Raw genomic sequence first — 27,361 nt, forward strand, 5'->3', positions numbered from 1 at the left:
ATTCCAGAAGAACTATGGGGAATATTTTTCATTCCATTCTGGAGAAATAACCCGTCTCCCCAGAGTACATGTCTATAGTTCTTGCTTCTGCGAAGAGCGCGCCAGAGTATAAAGAAGAAATTCAGAAGTAGAAACGAAATAGATTTATTCTTTTTTTAAAGTAGCAAACTTAAAACATTGCAAAAGGTTACAATGATTTAGAACACCCAGTCTGAGCGGCCACGCTTGGCTGTTCCCCGAGTACGTGTGAGGTGACTCAGCACACAGGGCTCTTGCAGTGGCCAGAAAAAATTGTGCTGCTTGCAGCCTCTTGCATTTCTCTGCTGCCTTTATGAGGGGAGCACGAGAAAATTACCTTCTTGCCATCTGGGGACATGGCACAGAGCAGTTCCCACTTCTCTGTCATAGCAAAGGCAAGTGCAATGTGGACAGAGTGGCTGCTGCCCTGTCTCCTGTGAGAGATGACATGTCAGCCACAAAGCTCGTTCTTCTTAGTTAATTTTCTGAAAATCATTTATGAGCAGACTAACACTTTTAAAGTTTGCTGGTGTGAATGGCTTGAGTTGAGAGCCTCAAAGACTGTCTAGTCCCTTGTATGCCAATACCCTGCTTATACGGTTGTATGTATGCAGCTACCTGTAATAGATTGCTATGTTAGCCCCTCTGGGCTTTGCCATTTCAACTATGTTATTATTGTCAAGCTGTGGGTGTGCACAGCCTCCCCCCCTTGGACAGGCTCTGTGGTATCCCTATCAGCAAAATCTAATTGGCTACCAGCATTCTGTTATCTCTATGAAGTAGCTGTCACAAAGGTGACACCAGAGCATCGACACGACTGATTGGATGGCATTGTGAAAAGCAGTTACCTGGCACATAGTCTGCTTTAGCAGGAGATAAACTAAATTGCAGAAGATCATCTTCTTCGTACACACACATCACAGAGATAGGAAGAAGGTACTCACTCAGTCACTCTAATATCAAAATTGCCACAGAGGAAGAGAGCAAAGCCCAGAGTGCCTCTAGACAGCCAGAAGCTAGGCTATACACCTGCACTGAAAAGATCCCCTGTCATCCTTTTGCATCAGCTGCAGAACTTGGAGAAACTGGAATTATTAAGAACAGGGTAGGTTGTTAGTAACGTTATAATAAGGGGATGGAAAACAAAGCGTTGTTATGACAGGAACTGGGTTAAACCAACTAAATCCTTCATTGATTTGTTGGCCCAGAAAATTCCACATTAGGCCAGGAGGAAAAAAAAGTCATAGTTACATACACACCAGAGGAGCAAAGTAGCAAAGGTACAATTGCATTAGATGGATGCCATTATATGTGGTTTACAACAGAAAACGAAGCTTTTCCTAAAAATACAGAATAATTGTGAGAGCCATTTAGATGAGATAGATGTATGACTGTCCAGTCTCATGACATACTCTGTAGAGCAAGGATATTTACTCAAGTATCATTGAGCTTAAGCTAGGCATAATAGTTTCAAAAGGCACAAAGTCAGGGATCACTTAAGCAAAGCAGAACTCACATTGCCTTTCCCCTGTGGATTAATTCTGGCATATAGTTCTCTTTGGTTGCTCCAATCAAATAAATAATCTGAGAATAATTTGATATTGTATTCAAGTTGACAGTTTTGAATGAGCAGGCACATAAAGAAAACTTCAGCTGGAGCTGTGGTTGTCAGTGCATTTAGGAGTGTGATATGCAGTTCTGTTGTTATTGAGAAAAGGTGCAAGGGAACATCAAACAACTTGAATGGAAACAAAGAATAGACTCTTTAGGACAAATGCAATCCTCAGTGACTCTTCTCTAAGCCAAGAGGAGCTGACAATGAGGTACAAGATGGGAAATGCATAAGAGGTACACAAGAAGACTTTCCAGGAACTGTATTTACCGTTCATCATGGTGCTTTCACCATAGCCAGTCAACATCACTTTTTAGGATTTTAAAAAAAACCACTCTCCAACCTCTTGATCCTTAAATTCCAATTATCAGTAGTATTGAAAACTGTTTTCATTGCCAGTGCTACCCTGACTACAAAAATATGACAATGGTAACATGCTTTCATCATAGTTCATGCTGTCTGCAACTGCATTTATGATCTGTGAATCAGAGGACTAGAAAAAATGTAGTCACTTAAATAAAGCCTACTCTCTTGTCAATCCAGGCACCAGCCACTTTGAAGTGGCTGAATGTGGATCTGAATCCTGCTTGAGGAGTAATAAAATATGAAGCAGGTGAAGGAGAAGAACAACTTCTGATCTACCACTAAGAGACAGCAGACCCCACTGGGGGAGAAGCAGAGCTTAAGTTTTTTAAAAATACCACCCAGAGATCCTACAGCTTCCCATCCTGAATCATCCTTTATCACCCCTGCAAAAGAAACAATGAAGATTTTCTGTAACAGAGATCCTGCACCTCTGGGTGAGTCACGATATTCAGGGCAGAACAGTGAATTTCCTTTCACATCTCAGTTTTTTAATTGTGTCTAAATTTCTCAATAAGCATCTTTGTTTTCCTGAAATTCAGCATGACTAGATCACCAGTCAGCAGAAAATGCTTCTGAGGGAAAATTATATGTCACTTGGAAAGCATTGTCTAGCAATGGAAAAAAATAATTTAAAAATTTTTCTAGTTTCTTCAGCACCATCAAAGGTTTCTCTGTTAAGAAGTAAACATTTTGTATCTGTAAAGTCTCTATTTGCTTTATTCATTGTTTTCCCTTCAGAAAGATCTATATGCAGGATTCATTCCTAAAAGGACAGCAAGGCCCTTTTCTACATTAAGAAAACGTGCTCTGTATTGATGTAATTGGATTGATGCCAGCTTCTTTAACATAGGCAGTGCTTCAGCTGGCCTTGAAAAAACACTGAATCTCTCCAACAGGGTAAGTTTGCTGGAGGTCATGTGGAATATGAAATCTCAAGAAGCTCAAACTTTTATGCTAGTTCTTCAATATAGCAGGAATATTAACTCACCTTGTATTTTCTTGTGCATGCCAGATGATATTCCAGGACTACAGACAGAGGTGAAGGATTTGCTGCACCATGCCTGTGTGATGGCTTCTTCCAGATGGAGGGCAGTGGGAAAGGGAGAACTGGGGAATTGATGGTGGTTTCTCCAAGTTCCCCATCAATGTCAGATTCAAACCATTTGATGTCATTTGAAGTGAAGCAGTCTGTTGTCATTTTTCTCCTGTTTATATTGCCCCTGCAAGCAGACAAAATAAAGGAAGTTAAATTAAAGTTCTGGAGGGTTTCTCTTCCCTCCTTTTTTGTGCTGCTGTCATTCTATTTGACTGGTTTTCTTCTTCTTGACTGCTCAGGAACTGTCACCTTGTATAGCATCCAGGAGGTCTCTAGCAATTCAGTGACAAAAAATAATATAATGGGGGAAAAAGTCACAGAAAAGGCTGATGAAAGAAGTGGTGAAGCCAACATTAAAAAAAAGGCAACAAAAAAATCAACAACAAGAGGGAAGCAATGGGTCTGGAATGGTTGCAACAGTTTCTGTGCTCTGGAAATATCAGTAATGAAGAAATAGAGGCAATAAATTGCTTTGAAACCCTCTATGACCCTTTCCCTATTCTCTGTCACTCTGGAGATGAACTGTGCGCATTGGAAGTTTCTTTCTCTATCCCCCCTTCACCACCCTCTTCCTTTTTCCTGTGATTTAACAGATACAGTAACCTTTGTGCTTTCTATTGTACACTCAGGAAATAAAGTTTTACTCAGTTTAGCCACATTGTGAGTGGCAAGGCAGCCATCAACTCAGGCGGACTTAAGAGTGGAGCAGCTTAGAAAATCCAGATCAGGCAGGTTCTACACTCCATCATGAGTGGAAGAACTGCTCCACTGTCCTTTTCCTGCCCCAGCTCCTACCCTCTCACCTGACAATAACCTGCAGCTACATAAAGTGATCCAAACCCAAAAACACAGGTGCTGTATCTCCCCCTATCAGGTTTAGGCAGAATGACTTAACTCCTCAGAGCTTGAAGAAATGGTCCTAGATACATATACATAGCTGTACACAACTTTCCGGAAGCACCTAGAGTCCCAGAGGAGAGATGAGACAGATGAGGTCAATCACATTAGAGCCCCGGCATTACATGTTAAGGCAGTTTTTGCCTTAAACAGGATACTGAAAATCACAGAGGAGAGTTCTCCGTGTTTCGATAAGGCTGATGTGTACAAGGACTTCCACAGTGATCAATAAAAGTGCCCATAATTCTGTGGCTCTATCACTAACAAAAACATTGTGAAATACAGAAGTGTCAGTTATAGGGCATCTCTGAATTAAAGTCCTGAGCCTTCATAGAGGCAAACTGAGGTGAAAACTAGATAAAATGAGGCACGGAGTTCATCGGACAAGAACTTTCAGTTCACTGTGTGGCCAGTGGAAGAGCAGCTCTCCTGTCTCCCCCATAAATCCTTTCAGGTCACCAGCTCATGAGCATATCAGAAGAGCCAGACAGGCAAGTCCCTCCTTCCCGAGGTCTGCCAGCCATGGCCTTTCTGTGTGATAAGAAGGTGTGAATGCCCTTGCAATGATTTGATCTGCCTTTGAGAAGCTGGCATTCCTCTCAGTCTAGATTCCCTTCAGGGAGCCATTCACTGGGCTCCTCGTGTGAGCACAGGGCCTGCATCTGAACCTTATAGCTCCAGCATGGAGAGAGCTGAGCTCCCTGGCCTGAGAGATGCCCACTATATGAGAATTCCTGACTTAGTGGGCATTTTTGTGTTGGGTAGGTAGAGCGCTGGTAAAGAATGGGAGAAGTGCTGTTTCTGGGCACTTTCACCCTGGCCATAAATCTTGTTGCACAGATCAAGTCAAAGAGGTAATAAATCTCTTCAGGCTTGTAAGACACAATGCCAGATCCAGCCCTTGGAAAAAGGAAGCACAATTCCATTGACTGCCAACACGTGTTTGCATGAGACTTCATCTCATTTCTTTTCACTACCCCCAATACCAATGGCTTGTCTGCTTTAACTCTCACTGAAGTAAATGTTGCTCTGAAAAAAGAGAGGGGCAGGCTAGTGATGGCCAGAAAGTGCTATTTCCATACTATTTTCTCATGTTGCCAAAAGTTTTCATTACACAGCACACATAATAGAGCTGGAGGCAGAGCAGGCTCAGGACAAAACCACCATGTCTACCTAGATATCCTTCTTAGTCCTTTCTGCCAACTCCCTTAGGGTCCAGTTCTGGTTGCCTAGATTGACCTAGAGTATCCTTCAGGCATCAGAAGAGCGGCCCCACCAACACACCAAAAAGAATTAATGCAGCACTCCCAGACTTTTAAGCACATCTGGAGTTCTCCTGAAAGAACATGGATGGCCCCTTGTCACAGATTACTTTGAGAACATACACAAGAAAGCTACAGGTGGCCTACAAAATCACACATCTCGCACTGATGTTCTCTCACATGCAAATACTCTCCACCAAAACCACTCTGGGCAGCCCAAAGTATCCAGATATGCTCACTAGGGCACTAATAGAGTGAAGCAGATCAGATGATCTCAGTGAGGTTTATGGCTTTTACACACATTCTAGGGAACTCTTCACTTCCAGAGCCACAAGAGCCAGCCAGGGAAGATAGCTCAGCAGAAATTCCCCAGCAGGCATGCGTGAGACTGAGGAGCTTCTGAGTCAGTCAGACAGTGAGTCATTGCCCTCTGGAGGGAAAAAAAACAAGACCTGTCAAGGTTGTTTTTTGAAAACAAGAGGAAATTATTCAAGTTTAACAAATATGTAGGCATTTGGCTGGATTGGGAAGGTCCTGGTTCTCGTTCCTGTATTTGCCACCTCTGACATCCCAGGTGAGTGCTCTAGCAGCCCTACTAGCAGCTCTAGCTCCTCACTTGACAACTACTGAGACAGCTAATACAAAGTGTAATAGCCCCCCCTCCTCTTAGCAAAGACAAAGAAAATATTTCAACTGGTAAAAAAAACCCAACAAAATACCACCAAAAACCCTGAGAAAAGTCTTGGCTTCTAGGAAGAGAGCCAGAGTAAGGGCCTCTATGTGACTTCTAGCTTCCTTGGTTAAACCCTTGGCCACCATGCTGTTTTAGTTTCAGGTCCAGCTGGTCTCTTTCATCAAAAATTCTCAGCTGAGACCAAAAACTCCTTCCAAAAATGTTATATTAAGGAGAAAAAAAACCCAAAAACAAAGAACATTTTTGTGATTTTACAAACTGAAAGCCTTCAATACAAAACTGTAGGATAATCCCCCACTGAGCTTCTGTGAAAGATGCTCCAAGAAACAGCAGTGGTAAAATATTATAAAATACCAAGTATCCAGGCTACAGGTAAGCAAGAGGTAGATATAACAGAGTCTGACCTTGTTTCTCAATCTCCATATGCCATACTCATTCACTGTGGCAGCATTCAAACAAGCCAACAGTTGTTCCTTTTCTTTTTGCCAAATAATAAATCTTTCAGACAGCCTCACTGGAATTATTCATACATGCAAACGGTCAGCTACTGGAATGTGTTTCTTTGCAGGTTGTTGTCACTCTTCTTCATATTCACTGGGTTTCAGGCATCTCCTCTGCAACGGTTTTATTTTAATAAAACCAGGCAGAAACACCAATTAATGTAAGGGTTTTAGTATTAATTTTCTTTTTGTAGGAGGGAGAGATTAGGAGAAAAAAAAACCAAAACAAAGCAGGCTTAAGCTTAAAAATGAATAAAAATAGTTCTATTAACATACATTAAAAGAATGAGAAAAAAAAGGTTGAGAAAAAGAAAACTTAAACTAAAACAGAATGATGCCTTAAAACACACTTCTTTCCTCTTACAAACTATTAACTTTCTTATTGAGCAACATAGAAAGACACAACTTAAGATTTTTAGTCAGTTTCACTATTTAGACATAACCACTCATTACTTTAGGAGAAGAGTCTAAGATCTTTTTATGAAGACGTTTGCTATAAGATAAAACAATCCAGTGCTCTCAATGTCACACATCTGCTGCTGCCTGGAGTTTTTTCAGAGTGTGATGTTCTATCAGCAAAGCTTCTCAGTGTATCTGGGGTACTATTTACGAATACTTCTTCTAGTCTAAAATCATCTTTGTCTCAAAGGGTGAAACCTCCTTTAACCCAGGAGCGGGGGTTTCAAAGTCGCGGAATAAATCTCAATTACATCAGTCCTCAATTTTGATTAGAATATCATTCTACCCAACAATACTAAGATGCTGCAAAGAACAGTCCATTTCTCCATAATTTACCTTAGAAAAGTCCGGTTAAAAAATGTCCACTTCTTCAATCCTATTCCAATATTATTAGTTCTTTCACTTCTAATCTAACTGACTTCATGTAGTGTCTGTTTCTATGTACTTTCTGGTTTTCTTTCTTCTTTCTCCCAAGGAAGAGTTGTGCTTTAAAAGTTCCATGTTGCTAGAAACGGGTTAAATCCGTTCGGGCTTGCAAAAACCACTCGAGGCTGCAGGAGCTGAAGAAAACGCAAAGCTGTGTTGATGGAGGAAGCTGGTAGATGTCCTTTCTCCCACTCCTCGGTCGCATCCAGGGTGGCTCAGCTCAGAGTTGTTATGGAGCTGCAGGTTTTCTTTCTCTGCTGCCAGCGGTGATTAAGCTGGGCCATGTTTTGGCCCCTTCTGCCATGGTCTGAGCACATGGCTTCACTGAAAAAAGTGCAGCCGCCTCTCTCCTCTGCCAGCAGCAGGAGCAAGGGGCTGAGCCGGCCCAGGGCCTCCCTGTGCGGGCAGCGGCCCTCAGAGGCCCGGCTGAGCCCGGCCCGGCCGCACAGAGGGGCAGCAGGGCCCAACACGGGCCCAGCCGCCACCCACGATGTTACCTCATGGCTGATTCCAAAGCCAGAGAGAGACTGATCCCCAGCAATTCGTTTTAAATGTCCCTTCCAAAGTCCCATCGACATTTCCCATTGGTCAACTCAGCTGCCAATATCTCAGCGAGCTTTTTGATAGGTCCCTGTTCTCCTCCCCAAACCACTCCGCGGTTAAGGCAGGGAAAAATATCTCACTTTTTTCTATAACTAGAAAACAAAATTGTGCCAACCCATGATATCCTCTTAGCATCCTCTGATGAAACAGGAAGATGAAATCGTCTTTTTAACTTTGCATGGGACCAAAATGTTTGTTATACTAAAGGGAGAAAAGCTAACTGTCCTCTGGAATTATAGAGAAGTAACAGCTTTTTTTTCTTTTAAAGGCTAGTGGTTTGGAAATCAATTAGGATACAGACATCTGAGTGCCAAAAAGAAATTGCTGGGTCAGTTGGAGAGCTGATAAGACCAAGAGCACTTGGATGCGATTGGGCAATCGTGATCCAGGTAACAGGGCAAGAATCAAGTATTTTCATCTGCTAACACATTTGGACTGAATTTTTACAAAAAACTTCATAACAACTTTCACCATTAAAACAAGAAAGAAAGATTAAGGAGTTGAGAAATCACAAGCCCAGAAAAGGTTTGAGGACAAAAAGCCTTCTTGATCTTGAAAATCATTTGACTAAGAAAATGCTTCCTTTGGCCTGGTGTCTCTCATTGCAGGCCCCAGAATATCGAAGGGGGGGCAGTGAAATTATAACTGGCAAAGGCTATTATTTAAGCTTGACCATTAAAACAGAGGACATGGATTAAGGCCAGCTGAGTTTACAGGTAAATTTGCAGCAAATTATGTTACTGTAAGCATAGTCACTGATGACATCCAACCATGTTCAGCTGTAGAAGCAGAGACCCATCTATGCTTCTAAAGGCACCTGAAAACAAAAGTGAAAAGCATTCCAAAACATATACCCTTCCTTTTTTTTTTCTTCCTTTAACTAATTCTAACAGATATTTGTCAAACTCAGATTTATTTTTTTTTCCCCAAAGAAGAAATTCAATAACTTTCTCAGGCAATCTGTTTTACTGCATAACTATTTTTACTGCTAGAAAGTTATTCCTAATATGGAGCAAGAGGATCTGGGTTACAATTTAAGCCCATCATTTCTCATTCTTTCCTTGGTGGATGTGGACAGCAGTCTTATCTCCACAGATACTGAAGGTCTAACAGCAAATTCAGCTTTCCTTACTGTCAGGCATAGACCTTAATTACAAGATGATTTCAACTCTTACAGCTCATATTTGTATATACACCATGCATATTTATGGCACATGCCAAAGACGACTGCTTTGAATGGATGGTTGTGAGGATTTTGTTGAGGTAAAGAAAACAAATTGTCATTGCTGGCATTACAGCACATGAAACATTTTTCACACACTCTCATAAGTATTCCATACACACGCACACGTATATATGAAGTTTTCCCATTAAAAGCACTGTTGTTTCCACTGACAGTTCTGAGGGCAACCTAATGCTACCACCAGTGTGCTCAGTCCATATCTGCATGCAACACCCCAGTGCACGCACAGAGGATACGAATGCTCGTGGATTTGTGGTACAGACTTGCAGATGGTATAAATCAGCGCCACTCATACTCAGCCTAATTCCTATTCAAGCTGGCCATAAGGCATGAACAGACAAATAGGTAGATCTCCACGTCTACCCAGCCATATGGGCTGCATTGCATACCTTCCTGGCCTGCTGGATGCTGCAGTTCAGCTGCCAGCCTGGCCACCCAAAGCACAAACTTGAGCGCCGTCAAGTTCCCATCCGTAGGAAACCGTCTCAGGCCCTGGAAGAAAGTCTGTGAGCAGCACAGTGCGGTGCAGCAGGGCCCCTGTTGAACCAATTAGGGTTAACACATTTCTGGTTAATGAGAGGTGCCGGTCATGATTGTAAATTAATATTTTCCAGTGGCTACCCATGCACTCAAGTGTCAGTATTGATCAAACTTACCTCTGCCCAGTTAATGCTGATGGATTCAACAGCAACATACGCCTGCTCATCTGTTACCCAATTAAGACAAGCTCTCGACTCATCCTAATAGCTGTATTTATTGTCATCAGGAATATTGATGCATCTCTGTGCTAACTGCAAGCCAACGTAGACACATGAGCACACGCAAAGGACACAGCGCCGCTCCAGGAATTGTCCCGGCCTCAAACCACAGGGAGAAAGCGCTTTGTTAACTTTCGTGTCCTGTTTTCAAGGGAGCTGTGTTTTCTATGGAGAAGGGAGAAAAAATGGCTCCTTCCCTTCTCTAGCCTTACTAGACTGGATACATGCACACCCTGCCCCACACCAGAGAATAAGCAGCACAGCAAGCTCCACAAATAAACTGCTCAGGCTTTTAAAGACTAAAGCAAATGGAAGCCCCTGTTGCACTGGGAGTCCAGCATGTGAGAAATGCCAGGTATGTAAGGGAAATGCCTATGGGAGGAACAAAATAAGGATTAATGAGCATCTTTTTACATGGTTTTCTACATTTCTAGCCTGACTGTCTGAATCGGAAGCTGCTGGGTAGCTAATGGGCCTTGGGTAAGGGACACAACAGCAGCTGTCTACACAAAGCATACAAAAAAAACAGCCATGAAAATTTAACATTTTCCTTGCAGTGCAAGGGGTTCATTCCTTAAAGGCCAATATACAGCCAACTTGAGATGCACTAGCCCATTGCTGGAAACGGACTCCTGCCTGTAGCAAATGGGCTATTACACAGAGCAAGAGATCAGGACCCATTTACTCATAAAAAGGTCATTCTAAACTAAAACAGAAGTGAGAGCTCAGAGGAGGCCAGTTCATCTCTGCAGCCAAAGTGCAGCCCTGACAATCCCAGCCAAAGTAAGCACCCCCTGTGGCCAGGCTTGCATGCTGTGTTGTATATAAGCTGAATTTTGAGAAAAGGGACTGTGGATTGGCTCAAAAAGTTAGAAAATTGTTAATAAGGTTCTTTTAGCGTGCAATACATTACTGATGTCTTTTCCTTGCCATGTGAGCCAAAGGAGACAGCACCATCTCACTTATGCAGAGGCTGGGTTTGGTCCCAGGAAACTGGTTGGAATCTCCAAGTCATCAGTAAAAATCTATCGGGTGATTTTCCTAAGTGGCAGCCTCAATTTGCCTTCCAATTTGACAGATGCCCCCAAGGCAATTTATGGCCCTGGAAGCACCTTATTAAGCCACAGTTAACGGCAGCTCATGCCGTGTGACAAAAGTTTGAATGGGATCTTGCAAATGGACACTTTTAACCCACCAGAGGTGGAACTTGCAAACCTGCTGCCACAGAATAATGGCAGAGCTCACGCTGCTGCTGCTTCTGTCCAATCTGTCCTCTAGATAAGTGAAGGACACCTCTCTCCAGGGCTCTCCACTTAGTACTTTTCATCGTTCACTAAATTAAAAAGTGAGCAATTGACAGCACAACTTATTAAATTACTCTTCTCCCTTCCTCCTACCACCATGGCCATGTTTTAACAGCCACAGACACTTCGCTGGTGTCTTTTTAATTTGATTTAACTAAAAAAATAACACACAAAGCCATTTGGCCTTGTGCCACTCAATGTACTGCTATAGAGTAGGCATGAGTTATAGGGCAATATTTCACACCCTGTTGTGTCTTATTACTTAACTAATAACAATATTTACCCAGGGTTTTCCCCAAGCAATTCAGACAGGTTTAAAAGAAATCTTGATTAAAGAATGACAGCCAAAGTATTGGATGTTAAGTATAAATAAGAGTGATGTGAAGAGAGTGGAAGAGTTTACTGTTGCATCCTGGTAGTTCGCAGTAAATCAGTATAATATGAAAGTTCCTCTTTACCGGGCTTCTCCAGTTGTCAACTCCCCTGCTGCAGCCCATGCAGAGACCTCTGACTTGCACAAGTGCAGCTCTTGTAGACGGCAGCAGCAACGTGCAGTAGTAGCCTCTGCTTGCCAGAGGCGGAACCACTTATGCTAATCGCTTAGACTAAGGGAATAATCAGCCACCTCTCACCTCTTCTGGGGCTAGCCACCAAGAAATTAAATTACTGTGTACTAGAGTATCGCAGATTTCATCTTACATGAGTTCTCTGGAACTCTCGGTAGTTCGCAGCTACAAAAAGACTTTCAGCTGATATAAAAAGGCAACCTGTAAGAGTATCACATGTGGAGCTCACTGCTGAGGCAGACAAAGGCAAGGACCAAGTAAATTACAAAGGTATTAGATACGTTGCCAGTAAAAGAACTCCCTTTCAGGTTAGAGAGGATATGACATTTTTACTGGTTCGCATAACTCTTTCACCAGTCAAGCAGCAACTGTCTTTTTGGTAGATTATTCCTTGTTCTTTGCACCTTGCAATTTCTGCTGAAATAGTCGGCATTGCCCTCTGATCAAGGCAGGCTGCAGAGCTGTCAAAGTCCTTGTCTCACTTCCTTTGGTAATTCTCCAGCTGACTAAGAGACTTAAGAAACTCATCTATTCACCTAAGGAAGGCTCTGCAGATTCCTCCCAACCTTACTGCATTGTGAAAACTCATCTAATACTGTAAATACAAGGACTCCTGTCAAAAGCAAAGAAGAAAAAATACATTCAAATTTATGTCCAAGTTGCTGTTTTCCTGACTGCCTCATAGATTACCTGCCCACTGAAAAGAGGGGGGGGAACCAGTGCCATTTTCTACAGATCCTTATTTTCCCATGGAGATTTTCCCTCCACAGGTTTACCAAGCTCTGAAGTGATTCCTGTGTAAGAGTTGCTAAAAATCACTGTGCTGGTAAAGATGTATGCAAGCCAGGGCTAAGCACTGTAAATAATGTCATTTCTGTTGAATTACTTAAGCTGATGAATGGGCAAAATCCTGCAGTTGTTACTCAAGCAAAAACATCATTCCAAGACGCCGAAAATTTTGAATGAACAGGCTTTGGTCCAAGAGTAGTAATTTTGGAGCAGGCACCTTAAGGAACATGAGTCTCTTCTGACATGACCTTTGTGACAGAGGATGCTCTTATGGTCCAGTCCCACATCATACCAGCAACAATCTGTCAAAGGCTGCATTTCTGAGAGGACTGCAGCTGAGGAGAAGTGAAAGGACAAAACATTTACCTCTTTCATCAGGCTCTGAGAGGTTGTCTATTTATCCTTCAGTATTTCAGCATTCACCAGCCTTGCTTCCACATTGGAAAGAGGGGATATGAAATACACGTTCTTTTCCGAGAGCTTTACACTGCAGAAGACAGTGTATGGACAAGCAGCTGAGCAGTATTTGCATTTGCAGGATCTGTATCTCTGCTCAAATGAGATCCAGCTAGGGAAGGTTACAGTGGTATACAAGGACAGGGAGAGACTGAGATCCTGCTTTGTCCCCTCTCCAAGAGGGAAGGGAGCCGTATGAGCCAAGTAGAATTGTGTGGAGGTGGTACCTCTGAGTAACCAAGGAAGCAGGGAATGAAACACCGTTATCTTACAAAGAATATCCTGTCCAAGCTAAGGGAACACTTTCTATTTTCCCTTTACACTGACATCACCTTCACTCCCAGTCAAGTTTTACCCTGTCTTACCACACACTTCCTCTTCTCCGCCACTCACCTCCCTCTAAGTACACCCAGCTGCATTCAGCTTTCCTGCTTTCAGGTCTGCACCCCATCAGGTCCTACCCCATCTCTCCCAAGGCCTCTTTTCCCCTACACAAGCACCTACCTATAGTTCTCTCACACACCAGTCTCTACTTACAGCCCTGACAGTTCACACCAGGGAATGGTGTGAACTCATTAATTCTGCCAGCTGTTTTATCACCCTGACTCTCAGCACACCAAACCAGAAAGGCCTTTGTTCTCCAGGACACCCCTCCCATCTGACTGACTGGGTGGCTTATCACCCAGAAGCAGCAGCTTTTGCCCTGGCAGCTTATTTCTATATGCCAGTCCTTCTGTGCTAGCAAAAAAAGGAGTCTTCCCTCTCTTCCTCTGGACCCCTACTGTTTTTCTTTCATTCCTTTCCTAAGGGAGAGTAGAGAATCATACCATCCCTTTTGGCTCAGCTGCTTCTGATGTGCATATTCTGGCCCCCTGCAATAGATAGAGCTTTAATGGACAGGAGAAATGGCCTTGGGATAAGAGATCATATCCTTATGGGTTAAATTACAGGCCAGGGGCTAAAAACACTGCCAAAAAGGGTAAATGTGGCAGACAGTATTAGATTCTGTTAAGAAAATAGGGATTATACTTTAAAAAACAAAAATGCAATATGATAAAAGTCCCTCAAACCACTATGCATACACTTAATAGGTCCCAAGCTTTGATGGACCTAATTTAAATGGGTCCAGGATTTATCCAGTAGAGTCAAGACAGAGGCACCAGACTCAGCTCAAGCAGATGATGCTCTTAATAGTTATGGGACAGGCCTCAACAAACAGAAGGTCAGGCAGGAAAAAAATGATGCCTTAAACTACAGGTCCCATAAACCCCTGTAGTGCCTCAAGCTGTTACTATGAAAATTGTATTTTAACCTTTTATTCCAATGCAGAATAGGCAGAAATATATCTAAGAGAGGGAAAGGCAATTTCCATTTGCACTTAACCTGAGGATTTGAAGGAAGGAAGGAAGGAAGTCTACTTGAAGGAAGACTCCAAGGACCATGTGTCCCATTCATCTCTCATTTTTTTAACAAGAGCATAGGAGTTAATATTGGACACTAAGTCTTGATGGAACTTTCAATTCTGTTGACAGACGTGTCCAGGCTTCTCCATTTCTCTCTGCTGCTGAATATCTTTTTCCAAACTTACTCTTTTCCAGTTCATATCAATTTCATCATTTGGTATGAGTAAGGAAGGAAACTAAGCACCCTCTGGAGAAGAAAAAAAAAAAAAAGTAAAAAGAAAAAATAGAAGGAGGAAGAACTCTAGGTAAAATCTCTATAAGAAAGGCAAATTCTTAATAGCAGGGGATCATTTTAGAAAACACTGCGTTCCTCTGAAGGGCCAGTGCATAAGCTGCACCGGGAAAATGTTCCCACTGAGGTAGTGGAGACTCCTGAAACACACAGGACCCAGAGGGAGAAAAATGAGAGACTAGCAACTAGTTCTCTGTAGAGGAATATAACTCCCTTAATAACTCTTTTACATCCTCCTACTTTCCGCCACCCATTCACATAGCCTTCTGCTTCTTCATGGAAAATGCATTTCAGCATCATTTCTCTAACACTTAAATTCAATATCCTTCGTGGTACCCTAACTCACTTCCAACTCCACTTGCCTGACGTTGCTCACCTTGGCAGGAAGAACATTTTACTCATGATTATTTTGACACAACAAACCCCACTTTCTTACCATATTTCCTCCCTACCCTCTGTGGCAGGCGTTCTGCAGACCTGCAGCAGCCTAGGACTGCATCCCCCAGGTATCACGACACCCTTGTGTTGTGCTGCTGCCCAGTCCCCTGTGGAAGAGGAGTCTTCAACACCCAGGCCCTATCTCTATCACCTTTTTTGTTTTAAGAAGTGATTTTTGAGCATCCTGCAAGTATGGTCTTCCAGGGCCAGTGAGGATGAGTTCCACCCTAGCACAAAGATTTTCTAGTGAGAAAAATACTGATGGCAGATCCTGAAAGTGGTGGTGTGCTGGAAACAGCACTCTAGGGATGAGCACTGGTGTGCACAGTCCCCCCAAACCCTGAGACCAAAACAGGTGCCAAGTTTTGCAAGGAAATATGAAACTTCCCATTTTCAGAGCTACCCACATTATTCCTGAGATACCAGAGGCAGTATAAAAGAGAAATTTATGTATCAAGAACTGAAGGAAAGATTATGATTTTGCCTGATTTCCTAGCCCTGACTGTTGAAATTCACCTAAAAATTTCAGCATCAAAATGCCTGTGTTTGAGCTAGAATCTCTTTTAAATAGCAGGCCAGTCTTGATTTGAAAAATTGATCTAGCATTTCTCCAGTTATCATTTCTCTGGGTATTTCATCCCAATGGAAAGTTATCTTCATCATGAAAAATGCCTTACTCCCTCTCCCCCTCTTTTCTGTAATTCAGGATGCAACTACTGGGTCTTGACAGAATTTTCTTTGCCAAAATTGCTGCAATCTTCTTCCTAAGTAGGTAAACAGGGCCTATGGTGATGCTTCTCAGTCTTCTCTAAATAGATTGAGTTTCCTAGGTAATCTGAGGCATATTTCCAAATTTTGCATCATTCCAGTGGGCTCTTCTCTGCATCCTTTCCCATTTATCAACAAGCCCTTGATACATTTTGCAACACACTTAAGTTAATGTTGGAAGAAAAATCACTTTTTTTTTTTACTTTCGAGGCCTTTGTGTGCTTGATTTCTCACCCATAACATTATGCATAACTACATACCATATGCAGTACAAAAAAAAAAGAACAAATCACAAAAAAAACCCCACCAACCCACAGAGGAGGCTCTTAAAGGTCAAAAACTAAACTAGCAAATTTATACCAGATAAACCAATCAAAGCCTATTAATTTATTTTTTCCCCGTTTCCACTTCTGCATGCAGATGCTACAGAAGCTCAAAGAACCTTACCCAGTGACTTTTTAAGTTCAGACAGAAATAGCATGGTCCTGTTATAATTTCTTTGGAAAACCATGTGGCAAGACTTAGGGGAAATTTTTCCTAACACCTAAATTTTTCATGTGGCTAATTTAATCCTATTTCTTTTACAGTCTTAAACCATGCCATGTAAATCTTCTTTCTTCTACATCCTTAAGCAACATAAATTACATCCTGTTATTCCTACATCCCTAAGCCAGTCTAACTAACATCCCTTTGTTGCTCCTACACCCTAAAGCAAGCCTGCATGTCTCTCTAATATGTCCAATCCTTCAAAAGCTTGTACAGAATCCTAACACCCTAGGTGGGCTAGTCACATACATGTTTACTTCCAATTTCCATCTATCCACCATCAATGAGAATTCACAGCTGATTCTCTGCATTGCTTTCATCTTGAGGACTCATGTCACATCAAGATATTCCAGATCTGTCTGAACTGAGGTGCCATTACTGCCACTCATAATATTTCCCAGCTTGCCACTTCAGGAGCTGCTGCCCCTACTTATGAAGCTCACAATCTCAAGTGATATCGGTTTCTATTATACATATATATAAATTGATTTTATTGCAGGACTCCATTCCTGCAAATGGAATCACTGTTGAATTTCACCCAAACGAGACATGAACTACTCTTTAGAGTAACTGTGGCAAGCAGGATGGAAAACAGAAATACCCAAAGTTCTCAATGAGGAGTGGTGAGAGTTGGCTGCAGGAGAAGCAAACACACAGCAGAACAAATAGTTTTTTCAGCAACAGACCACAAGTAGCTCACCAGCTGTGTTTTTGAGTTGAGAGTTTGGCTTTTAATCTAGGTCACTAACAGTGAACCTCAGACTGCCAGTGGTACATCAAGCAGCATCTTATACAAGGAAACAACACCAATCTGCCCAGTACTGTAGATGGCATTTTAGACAGGTCAAAGCTTTGGACACATGCAAGACCCTTGCCTAGTCTAGAGAGAGCTGAGATTGGCAAATCCTTTCTCTGCTAGAGAGCAGAAGAGGCCGTAAATAACTGTGTTATTTTGGTGTCCTCCATATTACAGACAGAATTGTACCTATTTTCAGACAACGGGAAAACCAGAAAGCATGTCCCAGATGTTTGGGCTCTTTTAACCCACCAAAGACAGGTTTTAACCCACTCTCTCTGGAGGTGAGAAGGGTCTGTTTGAAAGATGCCAAACCAGTCACTCAGTTTGAGCTGCCATCAATGGTGTCTTAATTACAGAATAACAGGATATTTGGGATTGAAAGAGATCTCCTGAGATTGCTTGGTACAATAAGAGGCTTTCAAGAACATAAGTCATCTTTCGGGCATCAGTTGTGACTGATCTCCTGCCAAGTGAAGGAATAGCAGAGCCTGTATTCGATTTAAAAACCACCCTGCTGTACACAGATCCTCTTTGGGAAATCTCAGCAGATATTTAGGTCCTGCTTCCCCTAAATAAGGATCTTCGTGTTCTAAGGCTATAAAAACGCCTGATGGCCGACATAACAAAAGCACTTTAATAGCAGTTGTCCTGAAAATGCAGCTGACACTTTGAGGAGGATTAAAGAAAGCATTTTGGATTTGACCAACATGATACCAAAGGGGAAGATATAGAGGCCTTGCTTTGGCAACACTACTACAAAAAATTAGGTTCTGGATAAAGTCCAAGTGTTTCCCCTAACTTTTTGGCCCAGTCACATCACTAAATAATTAATTACTCTACCAGGTCTGTTTGGAACCCAAAGTGAATTACTTGTTTTTTGGCTCAAACTTGCATCAAACGATCTTCAGCTCAAGAAAACTGGCATTTCACAATATGACAAGGTCTACCCTTTGAGACAAACATTTTGTTGCATTGACTGATCTTTTTCTAGGTATAGAAGACACACCTTTCCCTGGAACTCAGATCACGTTCGCACAGTTGAGTAAAAGTATCATAAATCAACTCCTTTTCCATGGTAGAAAGCAATGGAGAATTATTTCCTCTTGGAGCCTTCTTAAGCAGCTACTTAATCACATTTTTGGAACTCACAACCTTCCTTTTGGGGTTAGTACAGTCCTCTGACTTACCAGGGTTGTTCACCAGTCCATACTGAAGGCTCTTTACCTTTGAGAGCAAGTTGCTCCTGCAAGCCAAGCGAAGCCAATACAGACTCGCAATCACTTGAGCATGGCATTAGACATTGCTGAGTATTTGTGCATCAGATCAGCTCCACAGATTTATTCTTTATAGTTCTGTCAGTTCACAAAGGAATCAAGACCGAGGAAAGGTATTTGTTGGTATTATTATTATTATAGAGACAGGACCCAGGAAAGCAGTTTTAACTCCTGAGTTAGGTGAAAAACAGTGAATTAAGAATGGAGATTTCAGATTAGAAATCACTTTAGATTTTAATAAACAGGATTAGCATCCCACTATGGTAGACTGGAAACTGCTGTGAATACTTCTACCCCAGAGTTTAGCTGGTGGATAAGATCAGTTTCCTTTCTATGGTCTTAAAAGAGCAACAAAATTTATATTAGTTGGATTCCAACACTTCAGCATGTTGATCTCTTAGCCCATCTGACCGCCTGTGAAGTGAGAGAAATGTGGGAAAAGCTTTTAGTTCTTGAACAGCCCAAATGCTGATCCTCATCATATTGTTCTGTCCTTGTGGACTTCATCACCTGTGATTTGATTATACAAAGAGACATTTGGACTACTGCATTAAAAAAAGGAGCCAAAAAACCAAACCTTTCTAGTGCTTGTGTGAAATAATCCTGTATGCTCCCGTGCTCAGATAATAATCTGAATGATATTTACTTGCTGCTTTTTGAATGCAACGTCTGAGTCCTGTCTGGCTGCTGAGCAGACTTCTCCCAGACAAGTTTGAAACGCATTTGGCAGCTCTTTGCCCATATGGGCTCCCTCAGACATGCCTCATGAAAATCACACAACTAGACAGTTGCTCAGAAATCGACACGTGTTCCCCTCAGACATGAAAGGTACTGGTAGCCTGTGACATCAGATACTTTAACATAGTCAGATGCCACAAGCATGAGTCTCGTACAAAACAGCATTTAGTTAGCTCACAACCCTCTCCCAGTAATGAGATGGCACTTCATCACACAGCAACAAACTAAGCAGATTATTTCCTAATGGAAAACCGTTGTCTCTGTACTGAGTAAAAAGACAGCAGTGAACATAGTAGGGACATAGTAGCCCAAGGAATTGTATTTTCATCATGTTAAGCAAACTTCCCTGTCCAGCCATCCAGGAGCCACTGAGCAGTCACAGCACCCGAGCTGGGACCGACACCCCTCCTCAGGTACACCCCCCACACTCAGTCAGACCAGGTATTCCATAGCAGAGTATCACACATCTCGATCCTTAAAATAGTTTCATCTCTGTGCATACCTAAATAACAAAATACCTGCTGGGGCTAGTGCATCCGAGGAGGTAACCTGAGCAAAGGAAACCCTGGGCTGTTATACCCTCACAGTCTAAAGGTGGGAAAGTCTGAATCCTTAGCTCCTGCCTGAGTGTCCTGTCCCCTGGCTGGCACAGGGGCTGGTCCCTGTGCCCTTTGCCATGCAAAGGATCGACAGTTCACGGCCTCTCACCAACCCCAAGCTTGACCTTTGGCTCCCACTGCAGCTGCATCCCGAGATACCTACCCTGAATGTATTCTTCAACAATAATTTTCTCTCTTTCTTATGCCCCTCTCTCACTCGTCTCCCTCCTCCTATTCTCCTCCTGGTGAGGATGCATTTCCACAGCATGCAGCCTCTTCCCTCTAATAAAATTTGTCTTCTGTCAGCGAGATTAAATGCTTGAAGGGGATGGTATCTGTGAAAAACACTCTCCCCTTCACTACACTACATACTCCTCAGGAACTGGTACTCTCCAGGACCAACAGACCTTCTGAGTGAGGCCGTGTGACAGCTTTCTGAAGTGTCTGCAGCAGAAGTCTGGGAGGGCTAGAGCCACAACATCTTCTAGTCAGCCAAACATGACTATCTCTGACTCCCCTCTCACCATATCTGTAATTGTCCCAAGACAGAGTCCTAGGGAAAAAAAAAAAAAAAAAAAAAAAAAAAAAACCAAAAAAAAAAACACCACCAAAAAAACCACCTGAAGTTAAAACAGTTGTGGTATGAAGTAAGAAAGTAAGAGAAGGAAAGGGAGCTATACAAAAATGGGAGTAAAGGATTGAGAGGAAAGGCAAGAGATTTATTCAGCATTTCCTTGTCTGTCTCCTCCACAAACTGAATCACAGAAGCATGAAAGTAGATGTATTGAATCTCAAAGGAAATAAAAGAAGTGGAAAATTAACTACTGATGAAAAAAATAGCTGTGTCCAGGGATTCCTGCATATCAACTCTGAGCTCCTTCTTATCAGCTTAGAATAGAAAAGGCCAGGGGACTGGGGAGGAAAGGTCAAACACTGACAGAAAACACAGGCAAGGGAAAAATGAGAGCTAACATGGAAATCAAAGTAGAAGAGTGGGATGGAAAAGAGTTGATCCTGTTTCAGACTATTTGCATGCACTGCCCTGGGTGTCATTCCCCCGTTTCAGCATCATGAATGAATGAAGTCGGTTTAAAGCTGAGGCTTAGAACAGCCACACTGCTTTGTGACTTTCTTACCGCCACCTCTATTTGGCAACAGGTAGAAGCAGTGGGCTGGGATAACCTCATAGAGCAGCTGTCACAATAAGCACTGGCACAGAGCTGTGAGCTGCTGCCTGCCACGTCCCAGCTGACCTCAATAGCCCTTCCTGATGGTTACTAATGGCTTGGACAATGTGCACGAACCTGGCCTGTGTAATCCTGTCTGGATTCTGGGCCTTGTGTTTTCCTGGATCTTATGCCCCTGTTTCACATTCGTTTTGAATGAATTTTGACCTTATTCTCACCTGGGCCTCCCTGTGCATTCTGACTAGAGTGGCCACCTCGGATTTCCAGATGATGAAGGATAAAGGGCTGCCTCCATACATTATGATCATAAACAGATCCACTGTCACAGTATCCTTGGAACTCGCTAAAAAATAGATTGGAATAAGTATATATAGGTATTACTGCTGACAGGTAGCCATTTACATAGAACCTTGAAGAGTGGCTTCCAGTGCAATCAAAACTGGTTGCCCAAACATTTCAAAGGAACGGCGCCCCACAAAAATGCTGCTACTACACACCCTGACAACCCACATCAGTGACAAACAACGTGCAAAGCTGTCTCCTTTTCGGAAATATCCACTGAACCTCAAAGCTTGGCTGCCAAATAGCAAAAGCAACCTCCAAATTACCTTCATGTGGACAGCAACCCAGCTATTCAGATTGCTCCCTCAAATCAGCATAAGCATAATGTCAGCAACAGTCTTTCAAAGACTGAACTTTTGCTCACAGTCAGGGCCAAAAAGGACATGCAGAAAGGTAGGACACGCCTGGGGACTCACTGCTGACATGATTCAGCAGAGTAAATTACAACCTTTTACAGAAATAGCTAATAGCTTTAAAGACGAGAACAAGATAAAAATATGTGGGGGGTAAGAAGGACAGATGGGTTAACAAACATAATAGGATATGCATAATTCTCAGCTACTCAGGAACAGTAATCACAAATCACCACCTGCCCAGTTACTATCAGATGGCAGGTTTGCCTCTTCACAACAAATCTGTTTCCTGTGTATGCATCACAATCTCGGTGCGTTCATTCACTTACCATAGTAACTTTTCCTACAGAGACAATTCAGCTTTGTGAGAAGGAACAGGAATTTACACCTTCCTATAGAAGACATTACTTACTATATTTGACTTCGCCACATGCGAGTAAAGCAGATGAAATGAGGGGGCTTTCAGCATAGCAGGGCACCTGCCTTTTATTCGCAAAAATTTACTTTATGCAAGGCTCAAGTTTGAAACTACAGAGCATGGCAGAACGTGTTTTGAACTGTGTTTCACTCAGGTGGAGACTACTTACAGTACCAGGAGAAAATAAACGTGGAGCCCTACAAATTCATTGGAACTGCCATGAATACCATAAAACTTATCAAGAGACATTGCACAGAACATTTTTGAGAAGAACAAAAATTCCACTTGTGAAGATTCAGGTGAATTTGGGTCAATTTTGACACACACACTTTTGGATAAAAGAAGAGTGAGATGTGGGGACAGATGAGTGAAAGAAATCTCAGAATAAGTCAGATTTCTTTTTTTAAACTGTTGAAATGATGGTGCCATTTTTTAAAACTGTCCAGGCTTAAAAGAAGAATTTTACAAGAAACGAATTAACATCCTTCCTACAATTAAAAGAAACTTTTTCATTTTGGATTGAATGAGGCACCACGGGGCAATGGAACCCACCATTCTCTTTTTCCTTCATCTTACTTTATTTTTTTGTCCAGTCACTGAATTGAAAACTCCATTATTCACACAACTCAATTTAAAATAAAGAAAAGAGCAAGCCAGCTGTAGACTCCTTATATTCTGAATTAAAATGTCAGGATATGGCAGACATGTTAGAATATTCTGTTGTCAGAGAATCACACAGTATATAATCCCCTAATTATAACCAAACCTTTTGCAGCAGTTTCATGCACTCATAATATCACTGGATTTCAGGTATCCTCATTCTGAGCTAAACTTCCCACAGAGCATTAAGGGCACATGCAGTGAGCAGTAGGTCTACGAGATGATGGTTATCTAATTCCTCTGATGAAAAAAAAGGAAAACATCTGTCAATGAGAGGGAAACGCACAACCTTGGGAGTTTTTGTCGTGGGACAGTGACATTGCTGGCTTGTCTCTAAAGAAAACCTTGAGAAGCAATTCTCAGGGACAAAACCCCCAGTAATAGTAGGGGACTGTTTATTTGTTAAGTAATGATAAGACTATGGAGAAAATGGAAGGTGGGCTCAGTAGAGCTGACCTAACTTTCTTCTCCTTTCCCAGGCATCCTGCATTCACAACAGCTGAGCCATGAGCAGAATAGTGGGCACCAACCCAGGGCCTGCATCCTACATGAGATGGGCAAAGGATGGCCCATCCAGCACAGGGGTGTAGGGTTAGCCCAGCTCTTCAATGGCTTACTGGGAGCTATCTTCCCTCACTCTCATCAGGGCTTCTTTTGGCATAGATTCAGCCTGCCCAAGCAGCCAGCTGATCAGCACTGATTTCTAAACCTGTGCTGGCCAGAGGGAAAAGGGAGACATTCCTCAGGCTTGCTGGCTCACCAGGAAGCCTTACCAATTTCTCCTTATCCTTGCCCATGAGCCTGAGCCCACTAAAATGAAGAACGTGGAAGTTATTTTCTGCTGCTGTTTTGAATGTGAAGTAGAGCAGAGCCAGGATTTCACTCTCAGGGCACTACAGGGTCACAGGCGGTGCATAGACAGCACAATTGCTTATCTCTCCCCAAGGTATTGCACACAAGAAAGAAAAGAGACGCACAGCACTGGCCAGGGTTCATTGCTCTTGGCAAACTGCAACAGCATCCCAGGGGTGAGCAGCTTCCCAAGCCAGCCCAGCCAGAAACATCAGCTCAGAGGTTCACCACGCCGCTTTGGCACATGAGCAAGACAGTCTGGAGCTCAGCAGATTTGGATTAACAACGTTTAACTGCAGGGATAAAAACCTTTCGGTACAGGCTCCATCACAGGCACGTTGTCATTTTTTTATAGCCCTGAATGCCACTGTGCTCTGGAAAGTGTTCTGCTGCAGAGTAAGAGTTTGGGGCACTCTCCTGGATGCTGCAGTTATGTTTTACCAGTTGTGTTCTACATCCTCATAGCTGCTACAGAGAGCAAGGGCACAACAAGACCTGCTAGCCCCTGCAGTGCCTTCTAGCCTGTGGCTCCAGTGTTGCCTGATCGTCAGCTTACAGTAGGGTAAAAAGGAAAAATGAGACTTGCAAACATTCTCATTTAATTCCTCCTGCTCCCCATCAATAGGCAGGAGAGGAAAATCCGCACTATAGAGAAGTCAAAAACAAGATGTGAAGCCTGATGACTTCAATGGCTCTGTAGCACACTGTATCATCCCTTGATACAGGGGTAAGCATGCAATTTGGTACTATCAGGCCCCTTTCTTGGATGGCTTCCTTGAACTCTGAGCTTGATTTTTAGGTAAGGGAGGCTTACAAAATCCCCAAGGACTGTGATTCCCACCTCTGATGGCCAAACCAACCTGCCCCAGAATATCTCATCAGAGTAGGTGGTGAGAATAAAAACAACCAGGACATTTATGTCTGCGTTCCCCTTGAACTGCCCACAAAAGTCACTGACTCAATGAAACACTGACCCTCTAAAAGACAATCACAGATCACTGAAAAAGTGAATTTACTCACTGTTTCCCCATGGATTTTGCCTTAGCTCTGCCCTCAGGTGAAGCCTCTCTCAAGAAACCCTACAGAGCTGCTCCTGTCACCATTGTGCTCCTTGGGCAAGAGCTCAGCTGACTCCTGTGTGCTCTCAGAAAGCAAACCTTCCCTTTACCTTTTCCTGCAGCCAAGCACTACATCTCACCCCCACCCCCATCACTGCCAGTGGGCTTGACGGGAGGGCTACATCTTCCTGCCCTCAGATAGCTGCTCTTGGGAGAGAAGGAAGCTCACCCAGATGGATTTCAGCAGTTCCATGAGTATTTTATGGTCTTTTACTGATTTACAGCCAGTTCAGCATTCTTGTAAATGGCTATAAATTGGATTGAAGTCATAAATCATAACCAGAGAAAGAGAGACACAGTCTCTGAGTCCCAGCTCAGGCTAAACCAGCCTCTATGAATATATGGAAGAAACCTGCTCCCTCAATCAATACACACAGCTCAGACTACAGCATGGTCCACAGGGTCCAAGCCTATTCCTCTTCCACGGGGCTCTCAGAGCAGTTACACACAGCATGTGTGTGAGGCACTGAGAATTCCTCCCTCCCAATGCCTGCCAAAGCCAGCTGTAACACAGGGGCTGTTGCCACCACCTCAGGCTCTGCACACTTCCTGACCTTTGCTGCACTCAAATGTGTGTGTTAGTGCACACATACACATCCTCTGTGAGCTGGGAGGCAGGCCAGCACCATTCACACCAGACTCAAAATTCCATCACACAGATCAGCAAGGGGAGATTCTCACCTCAATACCTTTCCCAGGTGATTGCATTCTTCCTCCACTGAGACTGGCAGAAAGTTGCAGGCTGTTATTCTTCTGAAACACCTGATTTAGTCCACATGGACCACTGAAAGCTGAAATGCCTTACTTCCACTCCACAAGCCTGGTATCTAAAACCTGGGGATTTGTATCTCTCCCTTCTGTTTCCCAAGGTCATTTTTAGAATCTAGACTGTAAGCATTTCTGAAAGCATCTGACACAGCTGTCTAGCTGCAAGCAAGACCCTTCTTATTTCTGTAGACAACTGCAACCCAGGAGCTGGTTCTTTCCACCTGCTTAACATAACAGCCACCATGCTACCCCTGAAGGCAGGAGGCACCAGCTCACTGTCCTACTCAGCCTTGTAGTCCACCACAGCCCTTCCAGAAGACACCAATATCCAGAAAACCCACATGACTGCCGTTACAGGCTTTTTAAAGCCCTGAGGGCTGCCAGGTGAATTTGTTTGGCCATCGCTTTCTAGGCAGAGCACCTGATGAAGATAAGCCTAAATGTCTCCCCTTGCAAGCTTAAAGGGCTCCTGCTGCTGCTGCTAGCACAGTAGGAAGATGCTCTACCACACCCACTATCAAAGAGTTTTGCTTGCCTAAAGGAACTTGAAAAGATAATACAAAGGTCTGTCCAGTGCTACCTGCATAGGCATCACAGCCTCAGCATTATGACCCTGCAAAGAATTGTGTCATTCCCTAGCTGGTGATCTAGGATACACACCCTATTCATACAGGCAGTGACCCCTTCTCATCTCTGCTTGGGTCAGACTTGCTTATGTTTGTTTATTATTTAGACAGATAGTTTGGTTTCGTCTTATACATGCAGCTGTTGAAATTAAATTATGTGCCTCATTTTCTGTGTATTCTGGTTTGTTTGTTAGTTTGTTTGAGGAGGTTTTTTGTTTGTTTGTTTGTTTGTTTAATGCAAGCTGCTGCCTAATTACCAACATGAAGGGAGAATGACCTCACTGTATAGTTCCCTAAAAAACTGAACTCCTGATGATGACATAATTTTCTAATGACGTTAATGGCCTCAAAGAGAAGGTGAACTGCTTGCTTATTCATCTTTTCATTAATTAATCATTTTTCTGCTACTTTGTGCTGCCCCTTGTATCTACTTCTTTTCCCTCCTTGTCTTATTTTGTCTTTTCCTTCCTTGTTTGTGCATCATTGTCTCTGTGATAACACCTCAAAGCCCTAGACTGGGACCAGCTTCCTTCCGTGCTCAGCACAACACAAAACACAAAAATATTCGTGTTTGCACATGGGCAAGGGTGATTGTTTCTGGAGTCCTCTCGAGTTTTATTCCAGGAGCTTTCAGTGTATAATCCAGGCATTACTTTTAAGGGGTCTGTCAAAAGGTTCTAAAAGTAAGCCCCAAACTGATAGGTCAGAGTCTCTTTAGAGGACTTGCATCTCTTTGGGAGCAAAATTTAAAATAATTTTTTAAATTGTTTGAGATTTGAGAAGCAAACATCATAAGCCCTTGCTTTGGAGAGAAAAAAACATAATTGTTTTGGTGTAGTAAATAATACCATGATTAATAGCAAAAGTAATCATAATAATTGACCCGTAGTTGCTTGCCAAGACCTTAAAAAAAGAATCATTGTAACTTGACCATTTGTATCAGCATTCTGATTCTTGGAAAAACATTATTTTAAGCTGCATCTAGTTGGTAATGTTCAAATCAAGATAAATATTGCCAGCACATAGACGGTTGAGAACATTTCAGGAAATTATGAAAGGAACTAAATTTTATTCTTACCTTTATTGATTACTATGATTTTCCATTAGACACATACCTTCACGTAACAATTT

At 42.7% G+C, this 27,361-nt stretch overlaps 1 long non-coding RNA gene across 1 annotated transcript; it reads right to left on the bottom strand.

The window, feature by feature from the left end:
• Positions 1 to 301: 301 nt before the first annotated feature.
• Positions 302 to 25,921, bottom strand: LOC120749054 (uncharacterized). Its single transcript, XR_005699508.2, has 3 exons — positions 25,518 to 25,921; positions 2,985 to 3,216; positions 302 to 2,379 (listed from the first exon to the last, which is right to left on the bottom strand). It is a non-coding gene; the product is annotated as an uncharacterized LOC120749054 (long non-coding RNA).
• Between the last annotated feature and the right edge of the window lie 1,440 nt (positions 25,922 to 27,361).

The sequence above is a fragment of the Hirundo rustica genome, chromosome 2, assembly GCF_015227805.2.
Source record: "Hirundo rustica isolate bHirRus1 chromosome 2, bHirRus1.pri.v3, whole genome shotgun sequence".
Taxonomy (NCBI): domain Eukaryota; kingdom Metazoa; phylum Chordata; class Aves; order Passeriformes; family Hirundinidae; genus Hirundo; species Hirundo rustica.